The sequence below is a fragment of the Patiria miniata genome, unplaced genomic scaffold, assembly GCF_015706575.1.
Source record: "Patiria miniata isolate m_02_andy unplaced genomic scaffold, ASM1570657v1 HiC_scaffold_2, whole genome shotgun sequence".
NCBI classification, from domain to species: domain Eukaryota; kingdom Metazoa; phylum Echinodermata; class Asteroidea; order Valvatida; family Asterinidae; genus Patiria; species Patiria miniata.
This window is the reverse complement of record NW_024037058.1, coordinates 9,197,454-9,207,785: the sequence shown is the minus strand read 5'-3', so window position 1 is coordinate 9,207,785 and position 10,332 is coordinate 9,197,454.

Below are 10,332 nucleotides of genomic sequence, written 5' to 3'. Positions count from 1 at the left end.
TAAATCTTAAAGAAAAAAGTCTCGAATAGATACGACAATATGAAAATAATACCATCGTAACAACTACGTGACCACGAACACTGTTTTGTCAGGTTCCATATTCACTGAACACCAGATACTGACGGGAGCACAAATCCTTTGAAAAAAGCTTCTTTAGAAATTAACTGAAAAGACACATAATGACCATTAGCCTACTTTGACTGTATGTAAGTGATTTATGGGGCCTATATATGTTGGGCGGAATGGCAAACTGTAAAAATGACCTAGTTGTAGATTTGACTAGAAACCAAACTAACTTGCACCCGGCTGACTGTGGTCAGCCTGGTTCGAGTTTGACTGTTTTCCGTAGTCAAATTTAGTTTTTTTTTTAGAGTGTACAAATTTTATCCGCACAATAATATTCTAATGCAATTGCATTATTATGGAGATCTCCTGATTTTAAACAATCCAGTGTTAACTTTGTTATCAAGTAAAATCGTGGGGATAAAGTTGTATCAATTGACACCATGATGTTTAAACCACGACCCTTTAAAAACATACACAACAATATGTCAAAAATGCACAGTATTTCCGATATCAGTCGGTTCATTTATTATATGATTTTCCAAATGATGTTGCTAGATGTGTCTTCAGGCAATCACAGTTCACTAGACTTTTAAGTTTGAACCATTCCTGTACTTCTTATACCGCCCCAAACTGCCCCGGTACTCTTTGGTTTTATGGATCATCAAGGAGTAAACACATTGAAGAAATGTACATTCAAGCGCTCTTGTTTTACTATACTCCCGAGGACAATGTGTTGTGTTTTGCTTTGTCCCTGTAATATAGCACTCTCCCATGGACTAAGCACACAAACCTACCACAGAGGACCGTTTTGAACAAAAGACCCAACTCCCAAGGACTGAAAGGATCTGTTGTTATCCCTTTGTGTGTTTGTCCTCTGGGGTTATGTAGAACAAGTACACACACGTTTACGTTACACATGTATATGTGTGGACGTTCCTTTGTTTTTGTGTAGTAAAAAAAAACCTGTGAAAAAAAACCTCATTTTACTCACACTGTGAAAACTCTTTCAACCCATTTTTCCCTCTGTGATTCCCTTTAGTGTTTTTCTTCATTTTGCCACGGATAAACCAACCCCTGAATGCCTCTAAACCTGTTTTCCAGAGGAGAAAACCTTGTGTGGACGTGGGCAGGTCCACACAACGTCACTGTTACCTGGTTTATGGGGACCTTTTTTGTTCGGAAGTCCACACAGCGAATATAATGCTTGTATACACGCTGACAACATTTCCCGACTCAAGTTGATCTTGGTATACGATACACCGGAGAACATTCTAAAGTTTACTTTTGCAGTAGGTCTTCATTACAAACATTAATGTGTGAAATGTGGCCCGCGGCGTTTCCGATGGAAAGGAATTTATTGAACATGGTCGAGAATCGACAACATAGGGGCTCGGGCAACATTTTTTGAAGCGCCTAACAACTCTAATAATGGCCAAATTGCCCTTCTCGCGTTGCCGTATTTTCGGAAAACAAATATATAAATTACCCTTAAAAACTGTGGAATTTTTCAATTACTTCGCAGATAGCCCGAGTAGCGGTAGCTCGGCATGCCAAAACAGATTGTAAGCAGGTCCATCAAAGCAATTGGCAGAAATGCTCTAAATGTCTGGGCGATAAAGAAAAGCCAACGAGATGCTATTGATGGTTGTGGACGGATTTATATCGCAGTTTGTCTTTTCCCTTCTTGTCAAATAATAGGAAACGCGTCAGTTAGTTTTCACGCGCCTGGACTTCACGCGTCAACTGCCAAGTTTGGCCAACGAATCAAAAAACTTCCAAACTTGTTATTTCTCTCCAATCGTCGTCGCTTTTTGCGAGTTAACAAGAAATTGTTGGAATTCTTTAATCTTGTTCACCAGTGATTTCTAGTCAACAGCTTGACCCATTTGCTTGAAACGGTGAGACTAATGAACGCGTCAAGGGTGCAGGAAGGTAAGGGGCTGCTATCAGGTGTTCCACGGTGCTGCGTTACTTTTACCAGCATTTTGATATTGGTTGAAGTATGGCTTGTCTAGACGCAATTCTATCCAAACCGTGAGGGGGTTCGGCCGCCCAATCCAACCTTCATATCCACACATCCCCAAAATCCGTCCAATCCGCCACTTTAAAGTTAGCTACATGATGGGCTATACTATGTTATTAGAATTCTGTCATTAGAAAAAAACGGGCAAAAATTTGAGTTTTAAAAGTGTCGAAAATTCACATTCTCCAATAGATATTTCCGTCTCCTGAAAAAAATGACGATTTTAATCCATAGAACAACGCTATGTTTTAACTTATGCAATTTTCTTTGAAATGCCCGATTCACAGCATCTGACCAATTCGAACATCTTTAAGATATGGCGCGATTTTTCCCCCACCAAATTGAGAGCTGGGGGCACCTCGTGTGTAGGTACTAGACGTTTGGTTTCCATTTTCATTTATTCAAAATGTTATTCTTAGTTAACATTAAAGGATGGTCATAACGCGTGGAAGTAACTGACATTGCGGGTTAGTATCTCACCAACACGTCTCCTCAAACCTCTATCGTTTTTCTTGCGAAATGATGTTAGTAGGAAAGATCAATAAAAAGTAGAATGTTACCGTCCAAACAACTTGAAAATACCTTGAAAATGTGCAGGTTTCGCGTAATTAACGCGCGAAGAAACTGCATGGCACAAAATTTAGGTCCACTAAATTGAAGCTGTTTACTTTCGAAAACTTTGTTCAAAATACAAGTGCGTTGATTGTTGTGGGACCCGATTTTTCACATTGAATAGACTTTGTATAATGACGAGGCGTGTGGTCGCACGCGTCATACGCGCATCCGCCAACCACACTTTTTTTCAGGGACACTCTTTTGAATTTTGAAACTCACCAAAAGGGTAGAAAAGAGAATAACGTTGCAATAAAACAGGTGCATATACTACAAAATCACTGGTCTCTCGATGTTTTACCCAATTTTGACGGCTTGTTCGCTTTAATCACGAGTTGGTCATATTGAATTGAAAGCGAAGTAAACTCTTCATTTTGGAACTTGCGAGTAGAAATGAAAATAATGAAATAAAAGTTCATTACAAATAAATACCAGGCTGCTGTGATGAAGAATTCAGTGTGTGATTTAACTATCATGGTTACGCCACATTTAAAAAAACAACTCCAATCACAAAACAGTCTGGCGCCATCCCATTCAATAGTTTACAATTTACAAAATAGGTCTAGGGAACAATGAAATGAAAGTTTATTGCAAATAAATACCAGTCTTCTATCTGCTGTGATGAATAATTCAATTTGTGATTGAACTATAATGTTTTTAAGCCACATTAAAAAAAACCTTCCAATCACAAAATAGTCTGGCACCACCCCATTCAACAGTTTACAATTTACAAAATAGACTCGGGGAACACGATTGAAATTGGCTTAATCGTGAGTAAGGAATATCGTCACTCGCTGGAAGTGCATAAAATACTGCGCTATTCCATACAGTCGGACGAGGTCAGCTTTGTCTCATAATTGGATGACTTAATCCGCTTCTAGAAAATGCGTATAATAAGCAAGGACAAAATAGCTACCTTGCCAGATGCATAACAAACAGGCTAAAGGTTTTCAATATCTCCCCCCCCCCCCGTAATTGTATGGCATAATGCGGATAGTGACCCATACATCTGAAAAATGGCTCGTAAATACGCTAAAAAAGCCCTAAACATTTGAAGATTTTCGGATGAATATACAATATATGTTTTTTGATCGCTTTACTGTCTCATATGAATATAGAGTGGAAAGTTACTTTGTCCGACTGAAACAAAGGCCAAGAGAGTGAGATTCATTCAATTGAATGGATAGAAATTTCATCCAAGTTTCAAATGAATCGATTTACTCCCTAGGTATTTCAATCTAAAATTAGAGCGAGTTTCTCTCTATATCGTGCGGTCCCGATGGTTTCAATCTTCTGAAATTAGAGAGTTAACTCGCAAAAATTGTGCAAGATCGTAAAATAAGACCTGTATAGGGTGAGTAAATAAGAAAGTGACCGAATTAGAAAGAAAAATACAAAAATATGTGGCTCACTCTATTTCATTGAAATAACATAGGGATAAAGTACATGTTATTGACTAGTACGTAACTGTGAAAATGTCACTTAATTTGCATACTTTATTGCCAAATTATGACCATTCTAATAAAAAAGATTACACAATTCAGCTGTCCACTACTGATCATAAATTTTATCGTTCCATGAAATGATGAATATCCATTGAATCTCATGAAACATAAACGTTTTCCCATTTCCATCAATGCACGGAAACTTGCAAAGAAAAACAGACAAAAATCGCCATCAATATTTCAGAAAATAAAAAGAATGCACTTGTTCGCCATATTCAAAACACAAAATCTGACAGTAAAAATATCTTTTCAGTCGTGACTAAAAAAAACTCCACTGATATTTGAAGACATTATGTGTAATCTGTTATTCTCGCTCAGCCCATTGGCATGGACAGCTATAAATATAGGTTCTTTTATTTAAGACATGCATTACTTCTGATAGCATGGATCAATTTCAGAATTTTTTTTCTCAGATGAGTGGGAGAACTCGTCTATGTAATAGACCCTGGCCATGGCGAAGCCGGCCATGGTCCATGATATGTAAGCAGATTCAGTGATTAAAGCTATAGTCCATCATTCATTTTTGCAGCCATCCAAACAGTAGCTGGCGTAATTATTGTTGAAAAACATACTTGGTTGAAAGATAGTAAGGGAACTAAACTCCCTGTGAAATTATTCTTTCTGGCAAGCTGTCATTTTGAAGTAATCAACGAAAGAAGGTCTTTCCAACGGTGCGTCTTAAGACGCACCTTAGGAAAATTTTAATTAGTAGTTCGTTTTGTTATTCGGCGAAGTGCATTGGCACGACGCACACGCGCGCGCGGTTGCTATAATTCGTCGGATCAGTGCCCGACATTGCGTATAGCTGCAATCGGCTCAGTGAGAACGCGTCTCGGACGCTGAATTCAGGCCCAATTCAAAACATGATTCAGCAACTTTTGATTTGAAATTGAGATCATAGAATGCTGTTTTTCTCGGAATATACAGCTGAAGCTGAGCTGAAACTTTATCAGGTTAGTTGTTCAGTATCCTTCATTAGATTTTGAACACTTGTGTTGCTTCAAACTAACAAAATGCACACATTACAAATGATGGACTATATCTTTAACTGTGCAACTAGACTGCGTATGACCTCGAAAAACTAACCAATCCCCGAGCGCCTTCTACACGCGCGTAATTCGACCTCCCCGCGTGCGTTATTAAACAGCACGCCCACGATGAGTGGCATTTTTGTACAGGTTGTTGCATTACAAAAACGTGGCATCGAAATTGACCAATCAAACTCTTAGTCCAATTTCGGAATGAAATGACGTCACGCATGCTTAGATATATCAGACGTTGTATACCGGAGATGGGCTCCGTGGAAAACGGGTGATACTCAGACTATGAAAGAACATGCTCTTTTAAGACATACTTCATTCGTGTATAAAATTCGATTGCATTTAAAACAAAAAAATCCATTAATCCGGGTCACTTTCATTTTTTGACGCACCCTGTACTCTTGTTCAAAATGGTAGTCTCAAGTTGTAAGGACAGAGCACATCGGTGGAAATTTGATCGGCGTCTGGAGAGCAAGACCACTTTTCATCGACGTTTGTCCTTGTCCAGCGTCGACGACAATGTTAATTGATGTTTGTCCAAGTAATTTGCGTCCACGATTTTAACGCTTATTCCTTTGTATTGATTGACCTCTGTTCACTAATGGCAATATCGAGGCTTATTACACACAGATTTGAGACCTCTCTCGTAATAATCAGGCATCGCATTACATGACACCAGTTGTATGCATATCGACCTGCCGTCGAGGCAATATAGACCTGATTCGCCGGGAAGCCATTTTCGATCGTGTTCCATGAATCTACTTTATAAATTATAAACTGTTGAATGGGATGGTGCCAGACTATTTTATGATTGGAGTCCGTGTAAGGCCTCACCTTCCTTTTTTTTTTCGTAATGTGGCTTAAAACAATAGGACATGTTTAATACGAATTTTAAATTATTCATCAGAGCAGACTGGCATTAATGTGTAATGAACTTTTATTTCATTGCTTTCATTTCTACTCGCAAGTTCCCCCCAAAATGAAGAGTTTACCTCACCTTCAATTTAATATGGCCGACTCGTGAGTAAAGTATATTTTCATATCGTGGGAGGTGTAGACCATGTTACCTGTGACGTCATACTGACAGGCAATCGACCGGCATCCCACACATTTAAGCATATTTTGCATGTTATTTTCCCCACATTTAAACAGTTTACAACAACACTTTCAAAACATTCATTTTAAGAAATATGCAGAAAAGAACAGTTTCCTGAAGAGGCACCACATGGCCACAACATCTAATTTTGTAAAACAAAAAGTGACTTGGTCTATACCACGTTAAGTCGCTCTCTGGTTTATTTAATAACGATTGCGAACTAATGCAAACTTCAGCCGAGTAGTATATGTTGTTGGGTTTAAAATGAAAGGTTCGGTAATAGGGATCGTGCATAACAAAGCTTTCAGGTACTATGATTTATCGTTGATATAATCTTTAAATTTAATCTATCAGAAATCTTAGTTTTAGACGCTCTTAAACAGGTTGAAGGGAAATTCTCTAAAAAAGAGTCGTCACTGTTGCATTTTCCCACGTGTTTCTCGGGATATGGTGTTATCATGTAGTATATGATTAAAGTGTGCTCGTCTGTATAAAATCTCATTTTTGTTGAGCTTCTGTGAAAGAACCTGCCGAGATCGAGATGTCAGACCCTCTTGCGTTTACAATCGTTCATTTGTTTGTGTTCACGAGTAGGCAGGTATAATAGCACGCAAGGTCCTTGAGTGTCTTCCGCAAGGCTGGCAGATATTCATCTCGATAGCTTCCGTCAACACACCGGCGGTGCCTCATCATGTGTGATGATAATGACTACACAGCACCGTGATTTCTACCTTTGGTCGATACCGAACTATTTCCCCAGCCCACGGTATATATTTAGGGTATTAAAAGGATGAGGTCTATGGACCGGAATGCAATTAGCCGCGTAGTGCAATTGACTGGTGGGTTCGTGTCGACCATTTATCTTGGGTCAGACGAAATTAGGCCTCGGCAAAGCCGGTCGTAATTATCGCACGTATTAAAAGGTTAGAATGCGGATTATTGCGTGTAGGTCTCCAACAGAGCCTGAAAGTCCGCCATTTTTTTTCTCTGAGCTTACGGACCCCTCCGTGACCCTTCTATAGGCATATTACACGTTGCCCGTTCTCCCTCTATAATTCTTGACGGAATGATTTCAGTAGCCGTAATCACCCCAAGAAATATTCATGTTCGAATTTTATCTTGGCATTCCACAACATAAATGGTGAGAAATCAGTTGGAAGAGGGTAAAAACGAATTTTACTTACGACCTCTCACATCCGCATTTTCGTACCTAGGTCTTCTTGTTCGATCACGTTTGTTTTCACATCGCGTACTTGCGTGAGAACGAAAACGATAACGACGCAAATATTTACCTACCTACATCCAATGGATTCTTGATTTAGTCGGGCTTGTTTGAATACAATTCTTATCAATGGTCAGTTTAGATTTGTTTGTAAATGAGAATTAGTCCTTCAAGTTTATTCACAAAAATTGTGTGTACCAAAAGACATTTTAGTTTCCCATGACTTTCAGTTTTACCCAATGACCGCCACAAAATCATATCATAAATTGTCATCTTTGTACGAGTGCTCCGAGTTCCACTAGTCCACATGTATTTTAGATGTTTGGAAGTGAGAGGTCAATTTTTAGCACGATATCTGTCTTTCACGTAGTGCGGTTTAAACGTTTCCATAAATCCGGTTCGTTAGTGTGACGTCACCTCCAGCACTTTCTGCACGATTGGAACCGGAAGTTAACGCAGCTGGAGCGTTTGTAGCCAATGGGCGCTAGTAAGCAGTGGTTCGCGCGCGTGTATGACGTTTTTACTAACGAACCGGATAGGGATGCTAGTAACAATTTACACAAAGGCCTCTTCTGAGGGTGATTTTCTTATGAAATAAATGTACCAAAAAACAATTTTAAAAACTCCGACGTTTACACGCTAATTTTCATATTCGAGGGGTCCGGAAGCGCGCCACCAGGTGTCAACTTTCAGGCTCTATAGCAAGTGCGATATTCATAAAAGAGGAGCAAGGGTGGATCCAGAGCCAAAATTTCCGGGGGGGGATGGGGGGGGGGGGAAGCAACCGACCAAACAAAGGCTGTACCTTGTTTGACGCTAGAGGGCGCTCTTTCCTTTTTCTTATCTCCCCTTTTCTTTACATTAAACAGGTCTGTATATAGATGGAAAGAGGACGAGTGCCATCGATTTAACAAAAGTCGTCGCCACTCCTCTGACGATGACGGAGGGTCATGGGCCCCGTTTCCCCTTCCCTTCGATCCGCTTTTGAAGAGGAGAGTACATATTTCAGTAGTCACAAATCATGGTCAACAATGCGACACAAAAAACAAAGACACAGATACCCTGGGAGAACGCAACTTCACTACCATGTTTGGGAAGGACCTTTTGTTATGCTAATTAGGTATGTTCTAGCTTCGAAGGGTGGATCAGATTGCAATACGAGAAACAATCTACAGAGTGAGTCTCTCCGCAGTTGGCGAAATATAATCCAATGCTATCAAAGCACCCTTCACATACTAAATTGGACTGAAAACTTCGGAAGACAACCCTGGTCGTATTGTAGCCCTACAACATTCGGTATGATATTTATTATAGTAAATCAAAGACAGGAATGCATGTTTTAGTGGCCCACAATGTCAACAATTCTAAAGACATGAAAACATTCTACTATTTATAAATGGTTTTTCATTCAAATGATTTCAAAATGCTGCCGTCGTCATGTTTCAATACCAGGTAATATATATCAAGACTGCGTCAAAGAGGATGATGCATTTCTATGGCCCAAACAACGAAGACAATTTCATTACAATAAAAATAACCATACTATACGGGATTTTAGTCCATTGATTTAAATTGACTAAGTGATGAGTATACATGTACATTTGATCAAAATAGGCTGTATCATCGTAATGCTCCAAATATTCAGACGCTTGGTACTCATTTTTCGAGATTAGTATTTTTTTAAAAATTTTGTCCAAGTCTGGAAAGGCCTGTTTATCAGTGATATTAAAAGAACAGAAATATCACGCATCATTACGGGCAACGTCATATTTATTCAACGTACCAAGCGCAGACACCCACATGGGTGCGACGGCGGATGTGTCGAAGTTGTTCCGAGCGCCCCAAAGAAATCAGAGTGGACAGTTACAGAGATTGTTGTCTTTACATTAAAAGCCTCCGCACCGAAACCACACTTCCTTGCGATTTATTCTAGAGGTGGAGTGATTTTGACAACAGACCACTGACATTAATGTCCCGGTGGAGCCGTCCCCGGCGCGCCAGCGTGACACCGGGCCGGCTGCGGCGAGCTATGAGCCCGGTCACGGAGGGCCGGTTCAAACACGCTGCCATCTGGCCTCATTGTCCCCTTTTTTGTTTACCCCTCGCACAAGTTCGGGGAAATCATGCCCGAAGATATGATTTACCATGGTGTGCGGTGACAGGTAGTTCAGTGTTACTGTGCAGTGAACTCATTAACACGTACTACGGGGACTCCTTACCGTCCTCCGTTCTTATTGCGAGTACGGCATATCCGCCCATTAACAAGCCGCCATAGGTAAACACGAACAGATTTCGCGCGGTTTTTTTTTCTTTCGGGAACATCGCATTGATCAAGCGGTTACAGATTGATAGATAGGCACAAAGGTCGATTTTAAAACTAGACCGGCCGGCGTTTTTTTTGTCTGTGGCAAACACCGTCTTTGAACCAATGCAATCACATCACACACCCTAACATGAATATTTATTACGCTGTGTGGATGGAAGACACTTAGGTTCTAGAAGTGTTTTTGCCTTCAATTAAACTTATCCCAACAAACAAAAATATTTGATGAAGATGGACACGGGTTTGAAACCACAGATCTTGCGATCTATAGTTCACTCCACTATCCACTGGGCCACTGTGGCAGCTGGACGTGGTTCTTTGAAATGCTTTAATGTACATGCATGACTGACTGATAGCAATGTTATAACGTCATTTTATTTCCTTATAAATAAACATTGCAGCTAGGACTACGTCTGCTAAGCTCAAAATGCGTTTAAACTCTGAA